The following is a 27,961-nucleotide window of genomic DNA, read 5'->3' as shown; positions in this document are numbered from 1 at the left end:
CTACAATATGGTTACTTTATACTCACTATAACTAAAATTATACCAAAAAAACATGGAAACAAACAATGTTAGGGTGCTTAATGATGTCAGTCATCTCCTGATAATTATAATAGCATAGCATCTTCTATAGCACTTTTTACGTCAGTATGCAACGCATGGTGTTGTACAGTTTGTGAAATGTGAACGTTATTGATTCTTTCATCTCAGAGTTGATAACAGAGATCAGCATGTGAAAAGGTCAACGCAACAGTTTATTCCGTGGAATCAGTTCATTTCCCCAAAGAATTCCCTCTGAGGTCATAACATCCCTTTAAAATTATTTTAATTGAATTAAAATAGAAAATAAACTCTGCTGGAGAAGTTGGTATTTTAGTGCAAAATCAGCTGATGGGGGCTAAATACTAGGGGAAATATTTTAGACAACAAAGCAGTGGAATATTTTACCATCTCTGAATGGTTCACCCATTGTCCGTTGTGACCTCCCTCCCATGACCATTGTTTGTAGGAGCACTCATGTGCAAACTGACCCCTGGATACTTGTTGCAGCCAAAGAAAAGAGAACAAGCCATTCTCAAAGATACTTCACACCCACAGCGACAGCCTATGTAGTGTTTCAAGTGACAGCGGGGCCTCTTGATAACCCAGCCTGTGATTCAAAAGATATTTAGCTGTTTGTGCCATTTCCTTCTTCCCTGTTGTATGCCCCACACATCCTGATTCCAGTCGAGTCAATAGTTCAGGGGTTCAGTGGTGCCTGACACTCAGCTCACTCAAGTTGGAGCATTTTTTTTTTTTGCAGATCAAGAGGCCAGAGTAAAATTCAGCATTTTTCACTTTACAAACCCAATGGCCCTGCCAGAACTCCCACAGTGTTAGTGTAATGCAGAACCCCTGGGCTGTATTATTTACAGAAAGGAGCCATGCTAAATCAGTAAATAGTAACCGCAACAAACATGTGCAGTTAACTTATAACAGTGTGAATCATCCATCACCAAAACATTACATGTTATGAACAGCAGTATGATTCACGGCACTCGCACATATCCTCCGATGTTTGAAAAGCGCACATCACGTTTCCTGCAGTCACTTCATGGCTTAACCGCAAGAACAACTTGTATTTAGATAGCATCATTAACGTAACAAAATGTAATAAATGTTCCAAGGCACTTCACAGAAGTGTTACCAAACAAAATTTGACACCGAGCTACATAAAAGAGATGATTGGAGAGATGACCAAAGTCTTGGTCAAAGAGGTAGGTTTTATGGAGCGTCTTGAAGGAGGAAAGAGATGTCGAGAGGATTACATGCTGTCTTGTGCCCGATTGTGACCTTAGAATGGAAAAAAATGGTGCAACTTGCAGATCATGAATGTGGCATGTGAGCTGACTGGTTGTTTTTGTGCGGTAATGCATTCGCACCATTAAATCTACTGTAAATGATTTATTGATAAACCTGCTATAATATCAATATTAATCTTTCAATGCCAGTTTCATCATATGCCATTGAGCAGTGCTATAACAGGCACTGCGAGCTCACATAATTGAAACGTTACTGAATTTAAGGTAAAAGATTACACATCATATCTGTATTTCTTTGTCTTTTTTTTTCAACTTTCTTACTCCCCTTCTCCTGAAGGCATTGATGCCTTGCTGGGGTACAATAGCTCTGGCATCAGATACTGTACATTATCTTGGCAATCCCTGAACCCGGAGTGTGTCAGCACGTTATTTGATAAGGTTAATTGAAGGCAGTACTGAGCCTTGGGATCACTGTAACCCAGCCAAATTTCTTCTGCTGAACCACATGTTCTGAGGCTATTAATAATGGCATTAATGTCACTCAAGCTGAGATCAACTAACTCAGCAGGCCCCAAGCATTGAATCTAGAGCAGGATTTTTGCCCCCAAATGGAAGCGGGCAGGCGTGAAAATCTGCGCCACTGGCTGGGGTGCAGGTTAGCCGGCACATCGTGCCCTGAGCCACTTTTCCGGAGGCAAGATTGAAGTCGGCAGGGCTACCCGTCCGCAAGCAGCGGGTCGCCAATTAAGGATAGTTAAAGGCCTATTAAGGTCTATTGTCAGAAATTCCAGTCAGCCTCCAGGCCCCTTGAGGCAGTGGGGACGAGGCCATCTACCTAGCGGCAGCCCCCCGGCAGCAGACTGGAGGGACAACGTTCCTGGCGGGCTTTGAGGCCCTTCCCGCCTTCCTGGTCACAGCTGTAGCCACAGGGCGGCCTGGCTGCTGAGGGCATTTTTAAATGTAAATGTTTAAAAGGTCAGAGAGAGAGGGCACCTCAAATTGGTGGCACCCTCTCTCTCTTACTTGAACTGCAGGCTGCAGCTTCGACCAAGCTGCAGGGGTGCCTCCTATTTGTCCTCCAGCTTTGAGAGCCACAGGTCATCCTTAATTGGACGTCAAGTCTGCCCTCTGGCCACTAACTGGCCAATTCGGGGAAAATCACTACTGGGTGACTGTTTCCCCCACAGTAAGGGCTTGTGACCCCATTTGACCCAAAGGGAAAAATCCTGCCCTTGGTCTCTATGGCTCAGCTACTCATTCCCATAACCAGCTGAATCACTGGAAAATCCTTTTTTTGGCAGGTTTAGAGGGTTCCCACATTTTTACTAAACCATAGATTTATTAAAAAACAAATAGTGATGTCATTATATTTTATCTCTTTATAGATTCCAAAGACAAAATAACATTTAAAAAAAATACTTGAGGTTAATGCCATTCAACGGCCTCACTTTTCCAATTAAAAATATACTTGCAGTTTGCCAAACACCCAATTTGAGCTACGATTTCGGAGCCTGAGATGTAACATCTCAGTATCCCAGTATTAACTCCTTATACCCTGCTTCCTAGAACTAATGGAGTGCCTCTTGGCCCTGCAGATTATTGGTCGCAATTTTTCTGGGTCCTGAATTGGTGCTACATGGGCAGTGCGCACCCCAACTGGGCAGCCCAAGGCCAGCCTGAAATTGCATCTCAGACCTAATTTGCGCAAGCTGCTGGTGGCTGTTGTGCCTCCACAGCTTGTCTCTTTAAAAAAATAAATGTTAGGCTGTTTGCCTTGCTGATAGTGGTCTGAAGATAAGTCCTAAAGGGGCAATCAGGATACTGTGGAGTTGAGGGAGGAATCTTGCTTCACCTGGATCCACAACAATGTTTTTTTTTTAATTTGAAAAATCTTATGTCTTATTTGGGGGGCTCTGCTTAACCTGCAAAACAGGAAGAAAAACCCAACACCAGCTTTGTTCTGCGATATCCAATTTCTACACTGGGGGCCTAAAACAGGCATTAGGCCACTCATTTACATATATAAGGGGGCCTAACACCTGTTTTAGGCATCTGCTATGAACGTCTGAAAAATGGCCTCTCCAATTTGGACTCATTTTTCAGGCATCCTTGGGGCACAGGACATCAGTCACCGAAATTGGGCATTATCGTGCCCGTTTTACCCCTATGTCTTATGAATCATTTTGCATTCAGACCTTTCCTGGATATCAGAGGAGGGGAATTCTGTCTGGAACTGGTGACATTTTAAAAAGAAACGTGTCCTCCAATTTTATTGCTTTAAGAATAATGACGTTTTGCAGGCCATTTTCAGAAATGGTCAATGGTTGCTTTTGACTATTTTATCTGTGATAGGTGTAAACCCAGAACTGATATTTTGTATTTCACCTTATCCTGCCTTTATCATATGGACACTTCAATAAGGATTGTTGTAGCGACAATAAGCAAATGAGATTAGGTACTGAGATCTTGGTCTGATTTGAATGCTGTCAAACTCAATATCAATTCTAATTGCTAAGATCACACCACAACCAATGGAAACAAGCAGAAATCTGAGTCATGTCCATAAGCATCTGATCATAAGCATGAATGCTGAAAGGAATAAGTCCAAAGAGACTAAACAAATTTAGATCAGCTTATATTTCTGACGCATGTCTTTCTAATTAAAATACAGATGTTATAAACATCAGTATAAGGAATGTTTAAGCCTTTGAGAGCAGCTTCTAAAGAGCTCAACATGGGTGCACGGTTGACAGGTCAACTGTTAAAATGGGACAGGTAATAGGAATGTTAAAAATAGGATATTGGGTGCATATGTAGCAATCTGTTGGATGCACAGCACACTTTGCTTCTTGGTTTTAATATGGTCAGAACACCTAAAAAAAAAAATTTCCATCTTGATCAGCATTTGTGTTGCAGTGATAGTCAAGCAAAGCTCATTTTGATTTTTTAAATTGTATGCACATTACAACAGGTCTGCACCTGAAGGCAGCAGATATGTCCAACTGCCTATGTAAGCATTGGGGTATCAGTTGCAAAGACATACATTTGCGTTCTCAGGCGGCCTGATGCTGGCAATTCCTTGGGGATCAAGTGGGAGAAGGAATATGTCCACTGTCCTACACGGACCAGGAAAGCTCACCGAAATAAAAACAAAAAGTGTTGGTAATACTCAGCAGGACCTGCACTTTCTGTTTTTATTCCAGGAAAGCTCGCCTTAGCCATTTATCTGCTTTTGTTTCTATACTTCATATCTAGATCAGGTCTAGGGACATGAGACAGATCTGCATTCAATAGTTAAACTGCAAAACATGGGACATGTTCTTCTTTGAAATGTGCAACCCCACTGTTTAAACAGAGCTTAGAAAATCTTTATTTTTTTTCTGAAAAATCTTACATTTCACATTCAGTTTTATTTTATAAGTGCTATTGTGGATTGGAGCCAGATGATTGAAGCAGAAACTTTTGAAAACCCCATTAGGAAGATAAATGTTTGAAAGATTGCCATTTCGCAATGGATGAAAATGGAAACAAGTAGGAAATCTCTTCCCTTCCAGGCAACTTAATGGGAATGAGATGAGCTTTACATTGGTCTCCAGATTATTAGTTCACTGTGTAATCTAGATTTACCTCATCATAATAGTCAGACCAAAGTGATCTGCAATCATCAATAATTATTTGAATTATATGCTAGTTTAATAGATGGGAGCAAAATTACATATACAATTATGATCAAGTGAGGAGAAGGCGAGCTTTCCTGGAATAAAAACAGAAAGTGCAGGTCCTGCTGAGTATTATCAACACTTTCTGTTTTTACTTCAGATTTCCAGCATCCGCAGTATTTTGTTTATATTTCAGTGAGCTTTCCTGGTCCGTGTAGGACAGTGGACATATTCCTTCTCCCACTTGATCCCCAGGGAATTGCCAGCATCAGAAAGGCTCCCGCTCTCGTCACTCTCCTTGCTTGACCGCAACAGGGTTTATTTCTTTTAAACAGTTGATAATCATTCAATTCAGTGAGTGTTTAACCCTTTTATGTGCAATGATCATAAAAGAACCAATCAGACAGGTCTTGAGTTTAAAGAAGAAAAAGTTTGTTTATTGTACTTAAAACCAAAATATGATCAAAGTAAAATAATAAACTATGCTCCAATTTTCTCTCTCACAAACACTGACACACACAAAAATAGGTTACAGAGTGGAGAAGAATTGATTGGTTGGATTAGAGTTCGGAACAATAAAAAAGAAAATACAGTCCATTGAGTCTGGTAATTGAGTTGCCTTCTGGCTGAACTCAATGGTCCTGACATTCCTGACTGGTAGATGTGGCCAACTGGTTCAGGGTTTTCTTGGAGACCGTGATGCAGATGGTTTTCTTCCTGGGGTCTCTGTCTGCAGCAATGGTAGACTTGGATGTTTTGCAGCCAGAAGGCAGGGTTGAACTTGCAAGGTCGCCTGGAGAGAGAGAGAGAGAGACACACACACAGACAGAAAGAGAGAGGAAGAGACCCCACTTGGGTCCTTCACTGGTCAAAATCAGGTGCTTGTCTCCTGTAGAGAGAAGGAATGCAAGTTTTCACACAGATGGAGAGTTTGTCACATTATAGTCCAATGTATTCTCTCTTTTACACTTTAATTAGATCAGGTCTAAGAATTTCCAATCTGTCTCGGGTCCCATTGTCTCAGTAATTACCCTTTGAGTGGTTGGTCTCCACCAATGTTAATGTTCCAAGATTGCCTTTAATGTCTTGTTAATGATGGCAAGGCAGGTAAGCTCATTCAAAATGCTCATGCCATTGTTCTGGTTGGAGATTTACCAGACCTAGGGCTGAAATTTGTGAGCACGGCACCATTCGCGGTGGCACACTCCGAAATTGCCGGTCTTCCTGCGCGGATGCGCTATCAAAATATTGCACAAAATATTGCAGGGGCTCATTTAAATGGAGGGAGTTGAGCGGCTGCCCTCTCTACATTATCGGGGGCAGCTGTTCCGTCCCCGGCAACGGCATCCTGTGCCACCAGGCAGGCGCCGCTGTCATTTTTAGAGGGCTTCAAGCCCCGAGGGGAAATTTTAATTTTTAAAGGGAGATTTTGATAAATGTGATTTTAAAATTTTAATAAAAGCTGGAGGCCCTTTCAACATCGCTGCCAACTCCGCCCCCTGCAATGTCTGTTTCAGGGCCACTGACCCTAAATAAACTTTATTGCCACGCAAAGACCCGCTCCCCAACCTCATTACCTTTGCCCTGCAACCTCTTCCCACCATCCCCTCAGCCAATAAAAAGTGTTTTCCCAAATGGGAATATTTGCGTGGGATGACCTCCAGGACAAGGCAAGTTAATTTGAATGATTTAAACTTAATTACATTGATTATAATATTAAAATGAAGGCCCCGCTGCTTGGCTGTGGGGTGGAGGGGGGGTGCACACCGAGGCCTCGGGGTCATAGAGGGCCTCTCCAGGAAGAATTTTCCGGCCCCCACCCCTGCCACGACCTCCAACGTCAGAGGCCTCATAAAATTCAGCTCCTAGTGTCTCCACCTCGATACATTGGTATGTAGGGTATTTCGATGCAAATTGCAGTGATCACTTTAGCTGCCAGCAGTGGTCTTTTATCATTTTCTTTTTGTCTCTTGCTCTGTTTTAAAGTTTAATTCATTTCCGACTGATGGATAAAAAAAAAAATTATCATTTGGCATAGCACTTGTCATGACAATACCATGTCAAAGTAATTTGAGTCAGTCCATGGTGACTACTTTGGATAACTATTTGCCAAAAATATGTCCAGCTATATATTATATCAAAAAATTGGCGATTTTGCCTTGATTGTAACTTCTCCTCTAGGCACTGCTTTGCAACTTCACGTACAATGCAATTTGAATTATAATTATAGTAACCTGACTTGCTGGATAGCACAGCAGAAGAGCAGATCCTGTAAATAGTATGAAGCCTATCAGAACCTCACTGTTGCTTTTCTTTTCATTAATCTTGTCTTGTTTTCCTTGCCACAGGATTCCACTAGAACTCTACTTTTATAAACCTAGTGTAACTTCTATAATCAGTACAGAGCATGGAGGTATAAACATCGGACTTTCCTTTTTTACTATTGAGGAGTCAAAGGGAAGGACCAGGGCCATAGTGCATACACTACAAAGCTGATAGGGTAAAGGAGAAGACAAAGCAAATCAGGACACAGTAATTAAGTTATGCAGAGGATGAGATTGTAGAAGTAAGTCTTAGGAAAACAAAAGTTCGACAGTTTTGATCTCCTGTGAAAGAATGGGCCAGAATTTATTGTTACCAGCAAATGGACGGCATATGTTATTCATTAGATTTGCCTTCGCCTGTTCAATTTCCATGAGCTTTTGCAGGCTACATTGCTGTCAGTGAGACATCAACATGGTGCTCATCATCTACAGGGCTTCTGGGACCTGTGTGAATAGGGTAACAACTGTATATTTCCTTAACCAATCACCTTGAAGTGACCGTTCCTAGTGGCGCAGCTGGGTCTAAGAGCTGCTGGCCTACTGATTAGCTGGCAGCTCTATTAGGCAGGACTTCCTACCTCAAGCAGGTGGAAGCCCCGCCTCACACCAGTTGAAGCCCGGCGACCTGCAAAATACGGGTCGGATCCCCAGGCGAGGCGAAAGCGGGTTCGCCACTGACTTTTCAGTCGGTGGCTGGCTCCCATCCGCCTACTGTAAAATTCCAGCCACAGTGTCAGATTATGACAGAGAGAAGCAGAGGTTGAAGCTGAGATGAGAGATTTATACTGCAAGTATATTAGAAATCAACAGATTCCAAATTTGACACAGAGATTCTGAATTCCAAGTCTGAATTTATATAGATTTTAATCACCCCCATCTATGTTATATCAGATAGCTTAAACCATGAATACTTATTTCAATTGCATTTTCCTTAGTCAATGGTCAAAAGTACCTAATCGCCCAAAAGCCAGAGAGCATACTAACTGATTCCAACATCAGTAGACTTACAACACGGCCCCTAACTTTACAGGGAGGCAGGGAGTGAGTGTGGGAGGACATCTTCAGGAAACCTGGAAGAACAGGTTTTCCTCAGGTCCTTCTGAATTTAATGGGAGAATCCCATCATCTTAAAATACGTTTTGCAGCAGCATCCAGCCAAATGAAAGGCTAGCTGACAGTCGGTGGGGTAGTCGGCATCAGGCCACAGCCAGGGAGTGGAGAAGGAGAGGGAGAGATCAGATGGTTGTGGGAGGGGGATCAGTTCTAAGAGAGATCAGAGGTTTGATTTATTTAGATTTAGAGATACGGCACTGAAACAGGCCCTTCGGCCCACCGAGTCTGTGCCGACCATTAGCCACCCATTTATACTAATCCTACACTAATCCCATATTCCTACCACATCCTCACCTGTCTCTATATTCCCCCTACCACCTACCTATACTAGGGGCAATTTATAATGGCCAATTTACCCATCAACCTGCAAGTCTTTTGGCTGTGGGAGGAAACCGGAGCACCCGGAGGAAACCCATGCAGACACAGGGAGAACTTGCAAACTCCACACAGGCAGTACCCAGAATTGAACCCGGGTCGCTGGAACTGTGAGGCTGCGGTGCTAACCACTGCGCCACTGTGCCGTCAAGAGGATATTGATGGAGGAGGACAGCCCGGAGACACTGGGGGTTGGGAGGACATTGATGTGTGGGAAGGAGAGATGGGGGAATCAGGGGTCATTGATGGGGGACCTGGAGAGATAGGAGGAAGAAGGGAGATTGCAGAAGAGGCCAGGAGATATTGTGGAAGGAAGGGAAAGGATTGTGGAAGTGGGGTGGAATTGGAAGGACATTGGGAAGGATATCAGATCTAGTCGTTGTGGGGGGCGCGGTCATGGTCTAATTGTTGGGGAGTTTAACAGATTTCCTTAGTGGACCAGGGTAAAAGCACTCCTGCTCTTCCTGGCCCACAAGCCGTGCTGAAAAAAGCACACCAAGCATCCTTCAATAGCACCTCCCAAACCTGCAACCTCTACCATCGAGGACAAGGGCAGCAGATGCATGGAAACACCACCACCTGCAATTTTCCCTCCAATTCACACATCATCCCACCTTGGAACTATATCGCCGTTCCTTCACTATCGCTGGGTCAATATCCTTAAACTCCTTTCCTAACAGCACTATGGGTGTACCTGCACCACATAGACTGCAGCGGCTCAAGAAGGCAGCTCACCACCACCTTCTCAAGGGCAATTAGGGATGGGCAACAAATGCTGGAGTTGCCAGCGACACTCACATCTCATGAAACAATAGAGTAAGCATATCTTGCATGCTGAAGTCATCGTCCCCCTTTAGCTATCGGGTTTCCCAAGCTGGAACAGAGAACAAAAGCATCTGAGCCACACAACCTGAATAAAATATTTAAATGAGAGAGATCTGGCTCCAGGGAACAGGTTGGCCACCTGCCCCAATTCCTGCCTCTGTTAAAATTAGGAATGGGCAGGTTCAAAGCAGGTTAGGGTTTGGGTTTGAGATCTTTTACATTTTTACTTCCCACTCAACCCAAACAACCCAAATCCACCCATTTTTGCAGGTTAAAATTCCCCCCAATATTTTTCTTCGGATTCTGACATTTTCTTTTTCTAGAATACTAGTCTGTACTGGAATGAAGAGGTGCTAAACGTAAATATATTACAATTCTAAAATGAAACAGAATGCAAAATCTGGTTAATGTACTGCAGGGTCCCTCATTACCGATGCAGAAAATGTGCTGAGCTGGCAACTCATGGTCTTTAGTTCTGAAATGTATTACTGTTGCCAGTGCAGTACAGCTCATGTCCCCCTCCCACATTGCCCAACCCAATGGATGATGCCAAAAAGCATCTTACTGTGCATTTTAATCATAAAATAGCAACTTGTCACTTTTAGTTCCAAGCAGGAAATCAGTTGGCTTGTCACAGCTTTTGTTGGTGAACCTCAACCACTGTTATTAGATTAATTGAGACATTTTGGCATCAGAAATGTGAACTTTAGTAACAATTTTCAACACAGGGCTAGATTATGTTGAATATGATTTGTGCTCCCAGAACATGCCGCGTCCCTAGCCAAGCTGTTCCAGTACAATTACAACACTGGCATCTACCTGGCAATGTGGAAAATTGCCCAGGCATGCCCTGTATTCAAAAAGCAGGACAAATCCAACCTGGCCAATTACCGCCCCATCAGTCTACTCTCAATCATCAGTAAAATGATGGAAGGTGTCATTGACAGTGCTATCAAGCGGCATTTGCTTAGCAATAACCTGCTCAGTGACACTCAGTTTGGGTTCTGCCAGGGCCACTCAGCTCTTGACCTCATTACAGCCTTGGTTCAAACTTGGACAATAGAGCTGAACTCAAGAGGTGAGGTGAGCTGAGTGACTGCCCTTGACATCAAGACAGCATTTGACCGAGTGCGGCATCAAGGAGCCCTAACAAAACTGAAGTCAATGGGAATCAGGAGGAAAAACTCTCCACTAGTTGCAGAAAGGAAGATGGTTGTGGTTGTTGGAAGTCAATCATCTGAGCTCCAGGACATCACTGCAGGAGTTCCTCAGGGTAGTGTCCTCGGCCCAACCATCTTCGGCTGCTTCATCAATGACCTTCCTTCAATCATAAGGTCAGAAGTGGGGATGTTTGTTGATGATTGCACAATGTGCAGCACCATTCATGACTCCTCAGATACTGAAGCAATCTGTGCATAAATGTAGCACGACCTGGTCAATATCCAGACTTGGGCTGATAAATGGCAAGTAACATTCACATCACACAAGTGCCAGGCAATGGCCATCTCCAACAAGAGAGAATCTAACCATCTCCCCTTGACATTCAATGGCTTTACCATCGCTGAATCCCCACTATCAACATCCTGGGGGTTACCATTGACCAGAAACTGAACCGGAGCAACAACATAAATGCTGTAGCTACAAGAGCTGGTTAGAGGCTGAGGATTCTGTGGCAAGTAACTCACCTCCTGACTCCCCAATGCCTGTCCACCATCGACAAGCTACAAGTCAGGAGTGTGATGGAATACTCTCCATTTGCCTGGATGGGTGCAGCTCTAACAATACTCAAGAAGCTCGACACCATCCAGGACAAAGCAGCCCGCTTGATTGGCACCCCATCCACTAACATTCACACCCTCCACCACCGATGCACAGTGGCAGCAGTGGGCACCATCTACAAGATGCACTGCAGAAACTCACTAAGGTTCCTTCAACAGCACTTTCCATACCCCACAACCTGTAACACCTAGAGGGACAAGGGCAGCAAATGCATGGGATCACCACCACCTGCAAGTTCCCTTCCAAGCCACATACCATCCTGACTCGCAACTATATCGCCGTTCCTTCACTGTCGCTGGGTCAAAATCCTGGAATTCGCTTCCTAACAGCATTGTGGATGTACCTACCCTACATGGACTGCAGTGGTTCAAGAAGGTGGCTCACCACTACCTTCTCAAGGGCAATTAAGGATGGGCAATAAATGTTGTCCTAGCTAGCAATGCCCACATCCCATGAAGGAATGAAAATAAAGTCACCACTTCGTTATATCACAAAATGAGCTGGAAAAGTATTGGGACTCTCAGTTTCACACACAATTTTTTAAGTCCTTTTTCAGCATACTCATAAATCCTTTAAATAACTGAAAACCTTTGCCTATATTGACTTCCTGATAATAATGTTAATCATTTTGAAAGGAGAGATCATATTGTTATGTTTGGAAATTTGACCTGTGTATCAGTTCTAGATTCACTGGTGTATGCTTATAGTTGTGATTTAATTCTTTGAGCAGAACAGCATTGGGATTTCATCCCAGCGGGTTATAGGAGTTCCAAATATCACCCTTGGCTGACATTCTAGTTCGCATGCCCTCTCTCCCTGAACAAGTTTCACTGGTTCATAAGAGCAGGGCTCATAATTGAAACAGTGCACTGCACAGTGTTTAGTGACAGTTCTTAGTAGAAGGAGGGGAGTGGCTGGGTAGGGGGGCAGGGTGTTGGAGAGATGAGTTTACAGAAAATATTAACATCCTGCTATAATTAAAATACAACTGCTGTCAACCTCCAAGTCTGCATCCGCAAACATTGTGTAGTCCACTGTGGCAACATGCCCTTTATAGTACTGAGACCAGAGAGAGGGTGTAAACTTTGATAAATTCAATAGAGGGCAAAAGAAGCATGTAAGCCACTAACACAGACTTTGAGAAGTTCAAAGCTTGGACATCCCCCATACATCAGCGCATTTCAAATCATAGAATTACATCGAATTTACAGCACAGAAACAGGTCATTCAGTCCAACTGGTTCCTGCCAGTGTTTATACACATGAGCCTCCTCCCACCCTACCATATCTAACCCTATTAATATAACTTTCTACTCCTTTCTCCGTGTGTTTATCTAGCGTCCGTTTAAATGCATTTATGCTATTTGCCTCAATTGCTCCCTGTGGTAGCGAGTTCTAGATTCTAACCATCCTGTGTTATTTCCCTATTGGATTTATTGGTGTCTCTCATATTTATGACCACTAGTTTTCATTTCCACCACAAGGAGAAACATCTTCTCTATGTCTACGCTATCAAACGCTTAATAAAGACCTCTATCAGGTCACTCCTCAGCCTTTGCTTTTCGAGAGAATATGCAAAGTACAGACTATGCGCCTTATGGGATTTAAAAATTTTATTTCTTGCACTTGGGCAGCAATTAATCTCAATTAAGCATTGTGTTGGTACCAATGCTAACAGTGGCTGTAAACATCTGCTCACTTTTTTTCCTTGAGAGAAGAGAATCCATAGCATGTCAATTTCTAAAAAAAGGACTGCAAATCATTGTTTGGTGTTGCTCACCATTTCAGTAGAGAAAGATTCCATCTACTCTTGGAATCTAAGCACGGCCTTTAAATTTATCCTATAGCTCTCCACCGTGGACAACCTGCCAAGTGACAATTTACGTGCATTATCAATTCCATTTTTCACTCAACTAATTTATGCCTCTGCTGCCTGGACAAAGCATCATTCAGTTTGACTTCTGCAAAGGATATTAAATAGTTTTCATTTTAGAGCTTGGAGTTTCTTAGAAATATGCCAGTTTTAAATCAAATTTAAACACAATGGAGCAAAGAGGGCACATATTTTAGTGGGAGCCACTTAGCTAACGCAGACTGTATGACAGAGCATCATGTATTTATCGTGTTTCTGAAGCTGAATTCAAAGTTCAGTCCAGTGATAAAGATACACATTTTAGGACTTGCTCCTTTCCAAGGGCTTGATGCTGTGTAATGTAAATAAAAATTATTAGAGACACTAGGAGTACAGGAAGTCACTTTTCTGATCCAGATTCAAATCTAGCCCAGTCTAGTGCGTTGAAATTGGCCTTGCCCTGCTGGCTATAACAATTGGATGTAGATTAAGTGTAATCTTAACTCAGCTCCAAGCAAACAGGGGTTCATAAAATAAAGCAAAATAAGAATACTGCTGTTTTCCAGGAGGTGTTCCATTGTGCATTTTTTTTAAACCTATGTGCTCTTTGACAATCTATTATATTTAAATATTGCACACTAAATTGTCAGCCACTGACAAAAGAAATGGCAATATGGGAAATTAAAATTATCGTGTTGTTGTGAGCGAGATTAGAGGAATGCACTGTCTTTCTCTAGTTCCACTACTCCACTGGTCACAACATATATTTAAATGTTTCACCCAGTTACCTATATGGCCAATTATATATTTTAGCTATATTAGATTCAGAATAAAAATACGCCAACCAGGTTTCTTGAATAAACACCAAATTATTGCTTTTTTTTATAAAAACAAGACTTATTCAATAAAGATGCAAAGCTGATTAACATACAGTTTGAAATATGAAATTATAAATATCTACCCTACTAAAATAACCTACCACACATGCACACACACCGGTTAAAGGAAAAAAATGAAAAATTGACTCTGCAGAGATCAACATTTAAAAAATACTTTGGCCAAGTTATTGTCAAAAGGGTAAGATATGGAATTCTCCAGATGGCCTTTGATCTGGCATCTGGGTACCAGTAGACGGTTGTCACTAGAATCTTTCTGGAGCGCTTCTGTTCAGGAGATGTCGAGGAGTTGCCTTGCAGGCTTTTCGGAAAAGTTACTGCATCAGTGGTCTTAACTGTCACACTGGATTGTCAGATTTTTCAAAACAAGTGGCAAAGGATGAGTTGGGTGGCTTCTCTTGTAGCAGACTATGCACCAACTGACCATTCAAACAGTCCAGCCCCAAATCAGAAAGCCAAAGCTCCTGACAACCATAAACTCAAACATGTGACTTCTCTGTAAACAACTCCAATAGCCAGCAAGTCTCCTCATATATTTAGCATTTCATTGTCTCTTTCAGTAAGAGTTTTGATAAACAAAATCCCAAGTATCCTTCCAGTAACCTTAAAAAATAAATCCAGGCATCGTCTCAATCTTTCAAATGATCCAATTTTCACAATCTTTTAAACACGGGTCCTCAAAAATAATTAATATCAGAAGCACCTTCATGACAGTATCCAGTAACATGTACTTTTCTGAGACTCTGGTCAATCTGTATTGTTGAGGGAAATCAGAGGCAGATTTAATGCTTCTAATCATGGCATAGCTGACATGGCAGTGCAAGATACTCGCACAGAGTGCTGGACATGAAGAGTGTTGTATCCCTGCACCTTGATGGTGAGCAAAATGTCAAAAATTAAACACGAAACAAATGAATTGTGTTATAATCCACAAAGCTTATTTACGCGAAACCTCATTGAAATCTGTAAAGTCTATAACATACTGTTAGGCAAGCCCCCCACCTGCCAAGACTGAGGCACACATTCTTTCGCCACATGAACAGTAAAACTTAAAACTGCAAGTCCCTGACTGGAAAGACATTTGCACAGTAACCGACAGTATTGGAACAATGGGGACCCAGTCGGCGCTTCCCCAATACACAGAAGTAGTAGTCATACCAGTTTTAGTGGCATGACTAACTGGCTGTCGCAGAAGTTGGAACTGAGAGTGTTTTAAATTGGAGAAAACAGTGTTTGAAGTCAGAAAGCACTTTTCTCCTGGACTGAGAATACCTCTTTCCTGTCTGCTCCAATCTCTTTCTCACGGAACTGAAGAACCATTGAAGACACTTAAACTCAAAGAGAGAAAAGTCTCCTACGTGAACAAGGTTTAAGAAGTATACTGAGCCCCAACAAAGAGCTGTCTACAATCAAGGACTCTACGGCGAGCTGGAAACACAAACAGTAACCAGAAACCCCCTTTTTAGAGACTGCCTCAAACCTCTCCATTTTATTTTTCTTCTCTTTTCTGTCCCTATTTGCATGTGTGTATCGCGTGTGCGTGCTAGCGTGGGCACGGCGTATATCCGTAGGCGTGAACAGTATTAGAGTTTAAGTTTAGGTAAGTTTAATAAATTTCACTCTTTCGTCTGTAAACTTAAGGAGGCCTGTTTGTGCTCATTTCTTTGCCTTATAATTGGAAAGCTGTGAACAAGGATTCACAAAGGGGGAGCTCAAAACACAGTGTGCTTAAAAGTAAACCCTGTTACAATAAGACCAGGTGAAGATAGTAACAAACCCCAGACCCTTAGATACATTTCGCACCTGGTTGTAATACATACTAATATTCCACATTTTGACCCATTGGTTCAGTCCTGTAAATTAGCCTTTTATGTTACACTCCCAGTTAATCACTGGTGTAGGAGGTATTTTGTAATCCTTCCTTATTGATTGAGGAATCATGAAAAATATCCTCTTTGTAATATACATCTTGCTATAATACTTTGTAATTACCCCTCATTGTAACCTTCTGATTTCCCCTCATTGTAACCTTTGTCACTACCCTCACTGTAACCCTCTTCAATCTCCCCTCACTATAGCCCACTTTGTGATATCTCTCTTACTAGAATACTCTTTGTTAAATAGTTCTTACTATAATATTCATTTTGAATGGTTCCTAAATATAGTGATACTGTCATACAGGGAAATCTAAAATGAGATACAGTGTCATTTTAGACTCTTTACACACATGACATCTATAAACAGAGATCTATGACACACTTCATTTGCCCTAAGCTATCATATTTGCCCACTCGACAAAATAAATATAATTTCACTGGCTTCACAACATATTAGTTATCTGTGACATGAAGTTACAATCCTTTAGTCAAAGTACAGAAGTATTCGATGACTATTTTATAGATTGCACACATCTGGATGAGAAAGCTATATTATAGAAATGTAGAGTGACGGACAAATTATAATGTTATGGGAAATAGTGGCACACTGTAGAACCTAGAAAAACCAATTATGCAAATACATTTTTAAAATGTGAGAAAGCTATGTTTGGGAATATGAGCAGTAAAGTTATGGCCGATTTAAATTAAGAATACTGTTGTTTTCCAGGAGACGTTTCATTGTGCAAGCTTTTTTTTGAAAAGCTATGTTCTCTTTGACAATCTATTATATTTAAATATTGTAATTTAATTCCTGACATGCCAAGGGTACTGCTCAAATGATATTTTTGCTCAGAAATGCTTGTAACTGCTCTCCCAACCAGACAGAATCCTATCCACATGGGCATTGCCTGCCAATTGCAGATACAAGAACATATAAATTTTAAAAAGAAACAAAGGAAGAGCTTGCATTTATGCAGTGTCTTTCACATCTATAGGTTGCCCCAAATTGCCAGATAGCCAATTAATTATTTTTGATGTGTGCTCACATTGTACAATTGGCAAACACAAGAACACACAGCGAGGTCCCAAAAAGAACATGAACCCAGAATTTGCTGTGAAAATTAGTGAATTTAAATGCATGCCATTATGAATGTGTAAAGCACCCAGCAGTTTGCAGCAAGGATGAGATACGCCATGAGTTGCAAATTGCCTCAAATTGCTGGATGATTTCCATCACTTTGTCATTAACCTCGCAAAAATGGGAGCTCACCGTTTCAAGAAATTGCTGTATTTGCACTACAAACACAAACTAAAATTTCCACAAACAGTTATTGATGATACTTAATGATGCAAGAACCCTTTTAATGACAAAATGCAATGCCACTGAACCTTTCTGGCTCAAAAAAGGAAACAATTAAAACTGTGGTAATAAAAACAGAAAATGCAGGAAATGCTCAGCAGGTCTGGCAGCATCAGTGGAGAGAGAAACAGAGTTAATGGCCGGAATTTTATGCCACCCCAACAAGCCGGATGGTGACGGCAGGGGGTGGGGGGGGGGGGGGGGGTACTGTGGGGGCAGCGTAGAATGGAGTGGCGTGTTCTGGAAGGCTTTCCTGACCCGCTCCCGCCTCCACCCCCCTTTACCTTGGGCGGGGGGTGAAGAATGGCCCACACGCCCCACGCCAATCAAGGCCCTTAAGTGACCACTGATTGGATTGGCTGGCAGCTCAATGAGGCGGGACTTCCTCCATCAAGCAAGTGGATCTCCAGGCAAGATGGAAGCGGGTTCACCACCGACATTTCAGTTGGTGGCCAGCTTCCGCACGCCCAACGTGAAATCCCAGCCAATGTTATAGATCTGTGGCCTTTCATCAGAACTGGCAAAGGTTAGAAATGTAATAGGTTTTAAGCAAGTGAAGTGGGGGTGGGGTGGAGGAGAAGAGAACAAAAAGGAAGGTGTGTGATAGGGCAGAAGACAGGAGAGATCAAATGATCAAGATGTCATGGGACAAAGGCAAAGGGAGTGCTAACGGTGTGGTGAAAGACAAAGCATCAGTCCAGAGACAGTGTTAGTAACAGATTAACAGACAGCTCTGTCCAAAAGCACAAACATGAAAAATAAAATAAATTAATAATAAAAACAGCCAGTCATGCTCTGAAATTATTGAACTCAATGTTAAGTCAGGAAGGCTGTAGAGTGCCTAATCGGAAAACGAGGTGCTGTTCCTCAGGCTTGCGCTGATGTTTGAGGGTTCTGTCAACTACAGTGGAGAGGAATCCTCGGTTGAGGAAAAAGGAAGACCTATCAGAAGCACTGCTGTGGAAGGTTGCATCATCAGAGCAGATGCATTGGAGATGGAGAAACTGGGAGAATGGAATGGAGTCCTTACAGGAAGCAGGGTGTGAGGAAGTGTAGTCAAAGTAGCCATGGGAATTGGTGCGCTTATAGTGAATATTAGTGGACAGTTTATCTCCAGAGATGGAGACAAAGACGTTGAGAAAGGGAAGGGAAGTGTCGGAGATGGACCATGTAAAAGGTGAGAGAAGGGTGGAAACTGGAAGCAAAGTTGATGAAGTTATCCAGTTCAGGGCAAGAGCAGGAAACAGCACCAATACAGTCATCAATGAACTGGAAAAAGAGTTGGGGGAGGGGGCCTAAAGTAGGACTGGAACAAGGGATATTCGACATATCCCCCAAAAAGACAGGAATAACTAGGACCCATGCGGGTACCCACAGCAGCCTCTTTTACTTGAAGGAAGTGAGTGGAGTAGAAGGAGTAGTTGTTCAAGGTGAGAACTTGTTCAGCCAGACAGAGGAGGGTGGTGGTGGATGGGGACTGGTTGGACCTCTGTTCAAGGAAGAAGTGAAGAGCCCTTAGACTGTCCTGGTGGGGGATGGAGGTATCGAGAGATTGGACGTCCATAGTAAAGGAGGAGGTGGTTAGGGCCAGGAAACTGGAAATTGTCAAAATGACGTAGGGCATCAGAAGAGTCACGGATGTAGGTGGGAAGAGACTGGACCGGGGAGAAAAGGTAGAGTCAAGATAGGAAGAAATAAGTTCAGTGGGGCAGGAACAGGCTGAAACAATAGGTCTACCAGGACAGTCCCAGTTTGTGGATTTTGGCAAGGAGGTAGTAGTGGGCTGTCCGGTTTGCGGGACTATGAGGTTGGAAGCTGTAGAGGGAAGATCTCCAAAAGATGACGTTCGTGACAGTCCTGGAGACAGTGGCTTGATGTTTGGTGATGGGGTCATGGCCCACAAGGAGGTAGGAAGAAGTGTCTGACAGTTGGTGCTCAGTCTGTGCAAGGTAGAGGCCGGTATGCCAGACAACCACAGCACGACTCTTGTCAGCAGGTTTGATCACAATGTCAGGGTTAGACCTGAGAGAATAGAGTGCAGCAAGTTTGGAGGGAGACAGGTTAGAGTGAGCGAGGGGAGTGGAGAAATTGAGACAGCCGATGTCACTCTGACAGTTCTCAATAAAATTAAAACTGTGGAGTCTTATTCCTGCAGGTAGTACATTTTTATTGGGGGTTTTTAAAATGTTTTAATTTTTTTTCTCATTTTTCCTTTCTGGTTCCCAGATGCCTTGTGGACCTCAGCATACCATTATCAGCCTGCACTTCCAGCAATTCGCAGCTCAAATATTTTTTGAGTTAAAGGGTGAGGAACAAAAATGTAACAAATATGGTAAACCACAAAATGGCCCAATCCAACAAATTATTGGCCAATGAGACAGGACAGGGAGAAAACAGTGTGAAAACCTAAGTAGAGCTAAGTATACGGCCCCTCGAGCCTGCTCTGCCATTCAATACAATCATGGCTGACCCTTGGCATCAACTCCACTTTCCTGCCCACTCCCCATATTTCTTGATTCCGTGACAGACCAAAACTCTGTCTATTTTAGCCTTAAATATATTAAACGATGGAGGATACAATTGTCGCAAGATTTCCTTATTCTTTTACTCCAATCCCCTTGCAGTAAAGGCCAACATGCCATTTGCCTTCCTAATTGCTTGCTGTACCTGTATGCGAACTTTGTGTTCCTTGTACGAGTACACCCAAGACCCTCTCAACATTATTTACAAGTTTCACGCCTTTTAAAAATATTCTGCTTTTCTATTCTTATTACCATAGTAAATAACCGCACACATCCCTACATTATACTCCATCTGCCACCATTTTTCCCACTAACTTACCCTGTATATATCTCTTTGCAGCCTCTCTGAGCCCTCCTCACAGATTACAGTCCCACCTAGCTTTGTAAGTCAGCAAACCTAGATGCATTACTCTCAGTATCTTTGTTTAAGTCATTAATATAGATAATATAGACCCTGCACTCAAAGGGTTGTGGATCTTTGGAATTCTCTACTCCAGAGGTTGTGGATCCTCCATCGTTTAATATATTTAAGGCTCAGAAAGACAGATTTTTGGTCTGTCAGGGAATCAAGAAATATGGGGAGTGGGCAGGAAAGTGGAGTTGAGCCCAAGGATCAGCCATGATCGTATTGAATGGCAGAGCAGGCTCGAGGGGCTGTATGGTGTACCCCTGCTCCTATTTCTCATGTTCTTAATGTAAAGGGGAACAGGGTGAACAGCAAGCGATACAGAATGGCATATTGAGGAGTTCTCAGATTTGAAGAAGGCAGTGTAAATATAAAATTAAATCTCTACAAATGCTTTTATAAACCTTTTATGAATTATTTAAATTTAAATCAGCATTTGCTGATGGAACTGTCTGCACTTTTAAGAATTGGATATCAACCTACATAAACAACTGTACTTCAAGCTAACTGATTATAGGTGAAGAACTTTGAGACATTGCTCAGGAACGCGAGAGGCACAAATACAAGGCTTTCTTTCAGCTATACTTAGGTTGTCACACTGTTTTCTCCCTGTGCTATCTCATTGGCCAATAATATGTTGGATTGGGCCATTTTGTGGTGTATCATATTTGTTACATTTTTGATCCTCACCCTTTAACTCAAAAAATATTTGAGCTGCGAATTGCTGGAAGTGCAGGCTGATATAGTTTGCTGAGGTCCACATGGCATCTGGGAGGCAGAAAGGAAAAATGAGAAAAAAAAGTAAAACATTTTAAAAACCCCAAATAAAAATGTACTACCTGCAGAAATAAGACTCCACAGTTTTAATTTGATTGAGAACTGTCAGCGTGACATCGGCTGACTCAATTTCTCCACTCCCCTCGCTCACTCTAACCTGTCTCCCTCCAAACTTGCTGCACTCTTGTTCTCTCAGGTCTAACCTGACATTGTGATCAAACCTGCTGACAAGAGTAGTGCTGTGGTTGTCTGGCATACCGGCCTCTACCTTGCAGAGGCTGAGCACCAACTGTCAGACACTTCTTCCTACCTCCCTGTGGGCCATGACTCCATCACCAAACATCAAGCCACTCTCTCCAGGACTGTCACGAACGTCATCTCCGGAGATCTTCTCTCTATAGCTTCCAACCTCACCGTTCCACAACCCGGACAGCCTGCTTCTACCTCCTTCCCAAAATCCACAAACAGGGACTGTCCTGGTAGACCTATTGTTTCAGCCTGTTCCTGCCCCACTGAACTTATTTCTTCCTATCTTGACTCTACCTTTTTTAAATAGCTGAGGCCCTAGCACTGATCCTTAAGGCACTCCACTGGTCTTACAAAAATATTCATTCCAGCAATCTTCAGCCACCAATGCAATAAAGCTCTACCTCATTTAACTGTAGCGCTTCCATCAAGTTGAGGCTGCCATCTGTATGTTGGTTTATTGTAAGGTAAAAAGTGGGTTTGGGGATGGCAACAAAAGTGCAACTGTACAATTTTGAAATATCAAAGTGTTTTAAGAGTTAAGTTGCTAGGATAAGGAACCTCATGTGTAACAGCTGTACTTTGACTCATGCTCTGCCAAATGCGACCAATGGCATCATTGACAGATGGCGTAAAGGCAGAGGAGGGAAGATTTTCAGCCAGCAGTCAGCACTGGGAAATCCGGTGAAAGCAAAGTGCCTCTGGCAAAAAGCTGTCTATGCTAAGCTGCCTACTGATTTTAGAAATGATCCTTTTTTCCTCACCAAAGTAATTCCCACTGCCTTCAGCCAGGATAAAAAGCACAAGTCAGTATTGAGGCCAAACTATATTACACAGCAAATGTTACTATGAACTGCACAAGGATGAAAATTGCTGGAATGGATAGTTCCGTGCGCAATTTGTTAAATCACAATTAGTAAAATGAACGCTGTATGGTATGTATTGTTCAGATGATATGCAGCACAATGTATTTGAATTACTGGCATGAAAATACTGTTTTGTGCTCTGTATTCAATAAAATGTCCACTTTTCTTGGTTTAATAAACTTCTCTTGTATTGATCTTGTGTTCTGCATGCCACTGAAACTACATGAATGCAAGGGACGAAAGGGCCTTGATAAGCACCAAAGTGGGTCAGAACTCCGGTCTGAATACAGCAAGAAAAGTTAGATTATCTCTGTCTATCTTTTCTGTTTGCCAGTCTGCATCTTGATCTGGCTGTCTGTCTCTTAATTTACATTTTGATTGCTTTTTCTGTCTGTATCTTGGTTCAATTCAGCATTTTTTGCCTCATTGATTGTGCTTTTGTCCCCCTCTATTTTGCAGCATTATGATTTGTACTTCTCTTGCACGTTTTGCAATGGGTACAGAAAGTTGATGCCAATTCTCTCTCCACTTCAAACTCAAAGGCAAGTACATCCAAGAGCATATAGTTACTGTTTGTTGATGATGTGGTCATAACAGGGTATCCAGCCAAAAAAACAAAAACAATGGAAGCAAAAATTTCTCTGTCCAAGTGCCAATAGCTGTCCTGACTTACAAGTATAGCAAGAGGACAGATTATCAGCACAAACTGATTTACCTCTCTTGTGCATTCACTCAGAGCCAGTATCCCAAACGAGAACACTTTATTTACAACAGCCTTGAGATCTCATGGCACCATCTGAACTGTAGTGGGGTGTACTCCAAATATCCTGGCCAACATCATCAACAGAAACAGGCACTTGTTTCTTTACTATGTGTGTGCAGAATGAATGCTGTGTTTGCCCACTTAACAACTGTTATTGCATTTCAAAGTAAATCATTGTGTGAAGCATTTTGAGATGTTTGGGGAGATATGAACAGATGCTATTTTTTCCTCTGAATTCTGTGTTCTAGGAGCCCATATCCAAGGTAACGTTAGCTGCTTTGACATAGCAATTAATTTGTTGTATGAGGCACTGTGTGGCTCTCATGCATGTATTACATAAAATTACATTGAATTTGCAGCACAGAAATCAGCCTTTTGGCCCAACTAGTCTATCTATTCACACAAGCCTCCTCCACTCTACTTCATCTAACCCTATCAGCATATCTTTCTATTACTTTTTTCCTCGTGTACTTATCTAGTTACTCCTTAAATGCATCAATGCTGTTCACCTCAATTGCTCCATGTGATAATAAGTTCCACATTCTAACCACTCTCTGGAAAAAGTAGTTTATCACTAATTTTGTATTGGATTTATTAGTGACGATATTATATTATGACCCCAAGTGTTGGACTAGTATTAGGAAGTCATAAGCAATATGTCAAATCAGAAGTCATAGCACAACATAAATTTGATACTGTGTTAGAGTGCTGCTACAAAAAATCTGAGTTTATTATAATTTATTTTTAAAAAGTGCGAGAGACAGAGACAGAATATGAGAGTCTGCTTCTTCATTTTACTTTCTCACAACCCCACACTGGCACTGAACTTTGAACAATACAGTGATGACAATAAAAGCAAAGCCTAACGTTGAATTGTATCCTGTAACATGCTGCCAGCTATTTGTTAAAGTATATCTGATAATTTTTTTAAAATGGTTAATTTTCATTTATTCATACAGTTAACTAGCTGACACACTGGCATGGTTACATGCTAGTGATGTGCCAATTTAGCTGAAGAATTAATGACATGTGATTGTGACATTCAAATATCACAAGTATAACCTTCCCGGCCCACAAGCATCCCGGCTACTGTGAAAGAAGCTATTTGTACTAAATGCGAGCAATCTTTATTTAACCCTCCCAACTTCAAAGTATGGACTAAATGGAATACAGATGAAACCAATCAGCAGGACAGCTATATTTTACAAGCTTATAACTCATCCCTCATCTTACAGCTATTCCAGATATGCTTTGACAAAAGGGTTGTGACCAAAGGAAGAGGAAGTTAGAAATAAACATTTGGAGAAACACTGTTTAATTATTGCTGAATCTATATAGTTTCACCATGGCCTGCATCTAGTTACAGTGACATCTGTGTATCATTTACTAAAGCATCACAGCTGTGGCACCAGTGTCTGGATGCTGCTGCCTGACCTCAGATTTTTCATCCTAAGTTCAAGTTTTTTTTTAATGGTTCTCTTGTGTGACATTAGAAGCATCTATATATCCCATTCTGTATTAAATTGAATCATATCACCCATTAAAGGTATGGGTCAGTTGTGTCTGTTATTTATTACTGAAGTCATCATTGTCTCAACAAAACAATATTTCTGTTTGCACTTGTATGTATTCAGGCACATCTCACTATATGAGCATCCAAATGTTGTGCTTGTATAGCTATGTGAACAATATCACTTTTTTTAATGCATTAATTCTTGGGATGTAGCCATCACTAGAAGAGCAGTATTTATTGCCCATCTCTAGCTGCCATTGAGAAGGTTGTGGTGGGCCTCCCTCTTGAATCTGCAGTTCGTGTGGTGAAGATACTCCTACAATGCTGTTAGGAAGGATTTTGACCATGTGACAATGAAGGAATGACGATAGATGTTCCTGTAAGGATGGTGTGCGACTTGGATGGAAAATTGGAGGTGATGTCGTCTCCTGGCATCAGCTGCCATTGTCCTTCCAGATGGTACAAGGCACGCGTTTGGGGGCTGCTGCTGAAGAATCACTGATGAGTTGCTGCAGTGTATCTTGTAAATGGTACACTGTGCATGATATGCCGATGGTGGAGGGAATGAATGTTTAGGTTTGTGATTGAGATGCTGTTGAAACAGATTGCTTTGTCCCAGATGGGGCCATCACAATCCTGACTTGAGCCTTGTAGGTGACGGAGAAACTTTGGGTGCACATTGCAGATAAAAATGTTTGTGTGCAGGTATCTGTACAAGTGTGTTTTCATGCGTCATTAAGCCCTTCATTTTTTTTAAAATGTAAAAGAATTAATTGGCAGCTACACAAAAAAACTTAAGGGCAAATTCTCTAAATAGATGCTGTTGACACATAAGACTGATTTTAAACTGAAAAGGAAAATGGCAGGCTTGGGTCAGGTGTCTCAGAAATCAGTTTCCCGACTCAAACCCTCCTCCAACCCACCTACTTCTGGTTTTAACTGAAGTCGAAGATGGGCGGGCAACCAACCCAATCCAAGGAGCCGGGCTGGAACTTTATATATGATAATGCAGCTGCGAGTATCATTGCAAGGCAGCTTTTGAAATTCAACTACTGTCATCTGGATTTCCAGAGCATCAAGGAACCCAGCAGCTTCATCGAGGCGAGGACTTGGTGGATTCAAGAGGTAAAGGTCTTCACTCTTAACTGTTAGATTCAGGTGCCTGCATGAGGAGCCTCCATGATTGGGATCCCCAAACAACCTTCCCCATGGCAAGGCCTCTGACCTCCCTTCCCTCTACACCAGGCCCCGATGGCCCTCACCACCACCAAGCCCCGATTAACTGGCCATTTTTCTTATTGTTGTCTTCCTTTGAAACAACATAACAACAGCGATTAGAAATCAGAGTAATTCATTGACTGTGCAGCACTTTGAGACATCCTGATAAATATAAATTCAAGTTTTTTTTTCATAATTAGGACAAAAATATTAAATTAGTATGATCATCCTCACAAAATGACCTGGTTATTATTTTGTAGGCTTGCCAATAAAATACAAAGGATTACATTTCTTAGTAAAATAAACATTTCACAAAAATTGCAATGTATGGGATAATGAATCTGCATTGAGTACTGTCCGAGCAGCTAAACTTATAGTTGTGGGTTTGCCTTTGGGGCAATGGCATCTTTAACATAAAGCTTCATAGAAGAGGATGAATACTGAGCAGGAATTGAGGCAAAAAGAGTTAGGGAAGGTGCTTAAAGGCAAGGTTTTGAGGGGGATTCTGAAGGTGAGAAAAATGAAGTGAATGTTCAGATGAAAGTACAGGGAAATGATGATTGATGGTACAGTGGAGGGAGGGGGTAATCAGGAATTTTTTTCCTTCAAAAAGCTGTGGATGCTGGGTCACTTGATTTTTTTTTCTTAGGTAAGGGTGTCAACATAAATGGATCAAAGACAGGGAAATGGAGTTGAGGTCAAGATCAGCCATGATCTAACTAAATGGTGGAACAGGTTTGTGGGGGTGAATGGCCTCCTCATATTCCTATATCCCTATGACCTACTCAATGGTCCAAGCTCAGAAGTATGAGCTATGATGTAAGGCTAGAGAATCTTGCAAAGGGAAGGTCAAGGAGGCTGTTGAAGAATTTGTAGATAATGTGAAGGATTATGAAATCAATGTGTTGGAGGATAGAGTGTTAGTAGAGATCAACAATGTTGTGTGAGTGCCTTTAGGAGTGATGTCCCTTTAAGATCTGAGTATGATAACGAGCTAAGTGCCAGGACGCAGTCATATGACTACATGCCAGTCTCGCTCTGTAACACCAAGAGGCAAGACCTGCAAATAAATAGCTCTGCACTGTATATACTTGATAGCTGTTTAATAAACCTGTTTGAGATCTTCAATCAATTGAACTCCACGCATCTCATATATGTTACATCAGACAACATAAAAAACTTCTCATTGCAAACAAGGCTGAGTGCTAGGCGTATGAGGCTTAGTACAGGGCAGCATATCTTCAGCAGACCTCAGGATGAATTTAAATTTGTGTAAGGTACACCTCAGCAGGCCAGTGAGAAGAGGGTTGGAAAAATCAAGTCTTCAGTTGACGCAGCCTAGATGAGAGGTGTGAGCTAAAAGTGGTAGGTATGAGGTAGTAGTGGTGAGTTTGAGGTTGGTGTGGTAGGTGTGAGGTAGTGATAGAAATAGGGGTTAATGTAAAGCTGGTAAAAAGAACTACCATAAATCAATTCCCTGAAAGCAACTAACAATGTCCTGCAAAAGGGGATGATATTTCTTCTTTCTGGTGAAAATGGGAATTTGCCTGTTTGTTGCTGTAATTAACAATCTGTGATTCTCAGAAATCATTACATTAAAAAGCTATGAATTCTCACATTGCTGTAGTAGGCTTGTTAAATGCAAAGGGGAAAAAAACAGAATACTTGGCAAATACAGGAAGAATTTCACCCCCAAGTGGCTTTTCACCTCATCAGTAGTTTAATTTAGCAGGGTCATTGTTGTCTAGTAGTAATTTGAATGTTGCCAGGATTGTAAATTTTTCCAGTACAACACCCTTGAAGAAATCCCATGTGTGGAACAAAACCTTGTTTAAAAAAAAAATTATCTGACGTTTTTTCATAGTTTGCTGGTATCCTGAATCGTAAACTCTAATAGTGATCATGATCATCCAGGACCCCAAAACTAGACCATGAATGGAGGGAAGTGAACAACAGATGGGCACTTCCTCACAGGGCCAGATGTTAGATCAAAGGATAGATCAGAGGAGATAATAGATACTGAAAACAAGCTGAAGAGAGATTAAGGGGGAGAAATTTGTTCGCATAATTCCGCAATGCTGACCTAACTCAATTCCCCGGGGTCAGGCAGTGCCACAGGCCGCTACATGCATGGCCCATGTAACACTCTTCAATGATATCATTGATAAACACTTTGGGATGCGTAGACCCCATGGCACAGCTTTGAGTTAAGTCAGCATTGCTGCGTTACGTGAATGATTTTCTCCTCACAAGACTTATTAATATGATCGAAAACCATTCTGTATCATGACCA

General features: G+C 41.9%; 1 protein-coding gene and 1 long non-coding RNA gene across 3 annotated transcripts in view; one reads left to right on the top strand and one right to left on the bottom strand.

Moving 5' to 3' along the window:
* The window catches only part of LOC137347099 (angiopoietin-2-like), a 218,154-nt gene that overhangs the window by 158,273 nt on the left and 31,920 nt on the right, over positions 1 to 27,961 (bottom strand). The gene's annotated exons all lie outside the window — the stretch shown is intronic.
* On the top strand, positions 1,273 to 24,441 carry LOC137347103 (uncharacterized). The gene is made up of 3 exons (XR_010968867.1): positions 1,273 to 1,562; positions 22,634 to 22,716; positions 23,897 to 24,441. It is a non-coding gene; the product is annotated as an uncharacterized lncRNA (long non-coding RNA).

This window comes from Heterodontus francisci, chromosome 31, assembly GCF_036365525.1.
Source record: "Heterodontus francisci isolate sHetFra1 chromosome 31, sHetFra1.hap1, whole genome shotgun sequence".
In the NCBI taxonomy this organism is placed as follows: Eukaryota; Metazoa; Chordata; class Chondrichthyes; order Heterodontiformes; family Heterodontidae; genus Heterodontus; species Heterodontus francisci.
The sequence above is the reverse complement of the archived record's forward strand: the minus strand, read 5'-3'. Positions and strand labels throughout refer to the sequence as shown.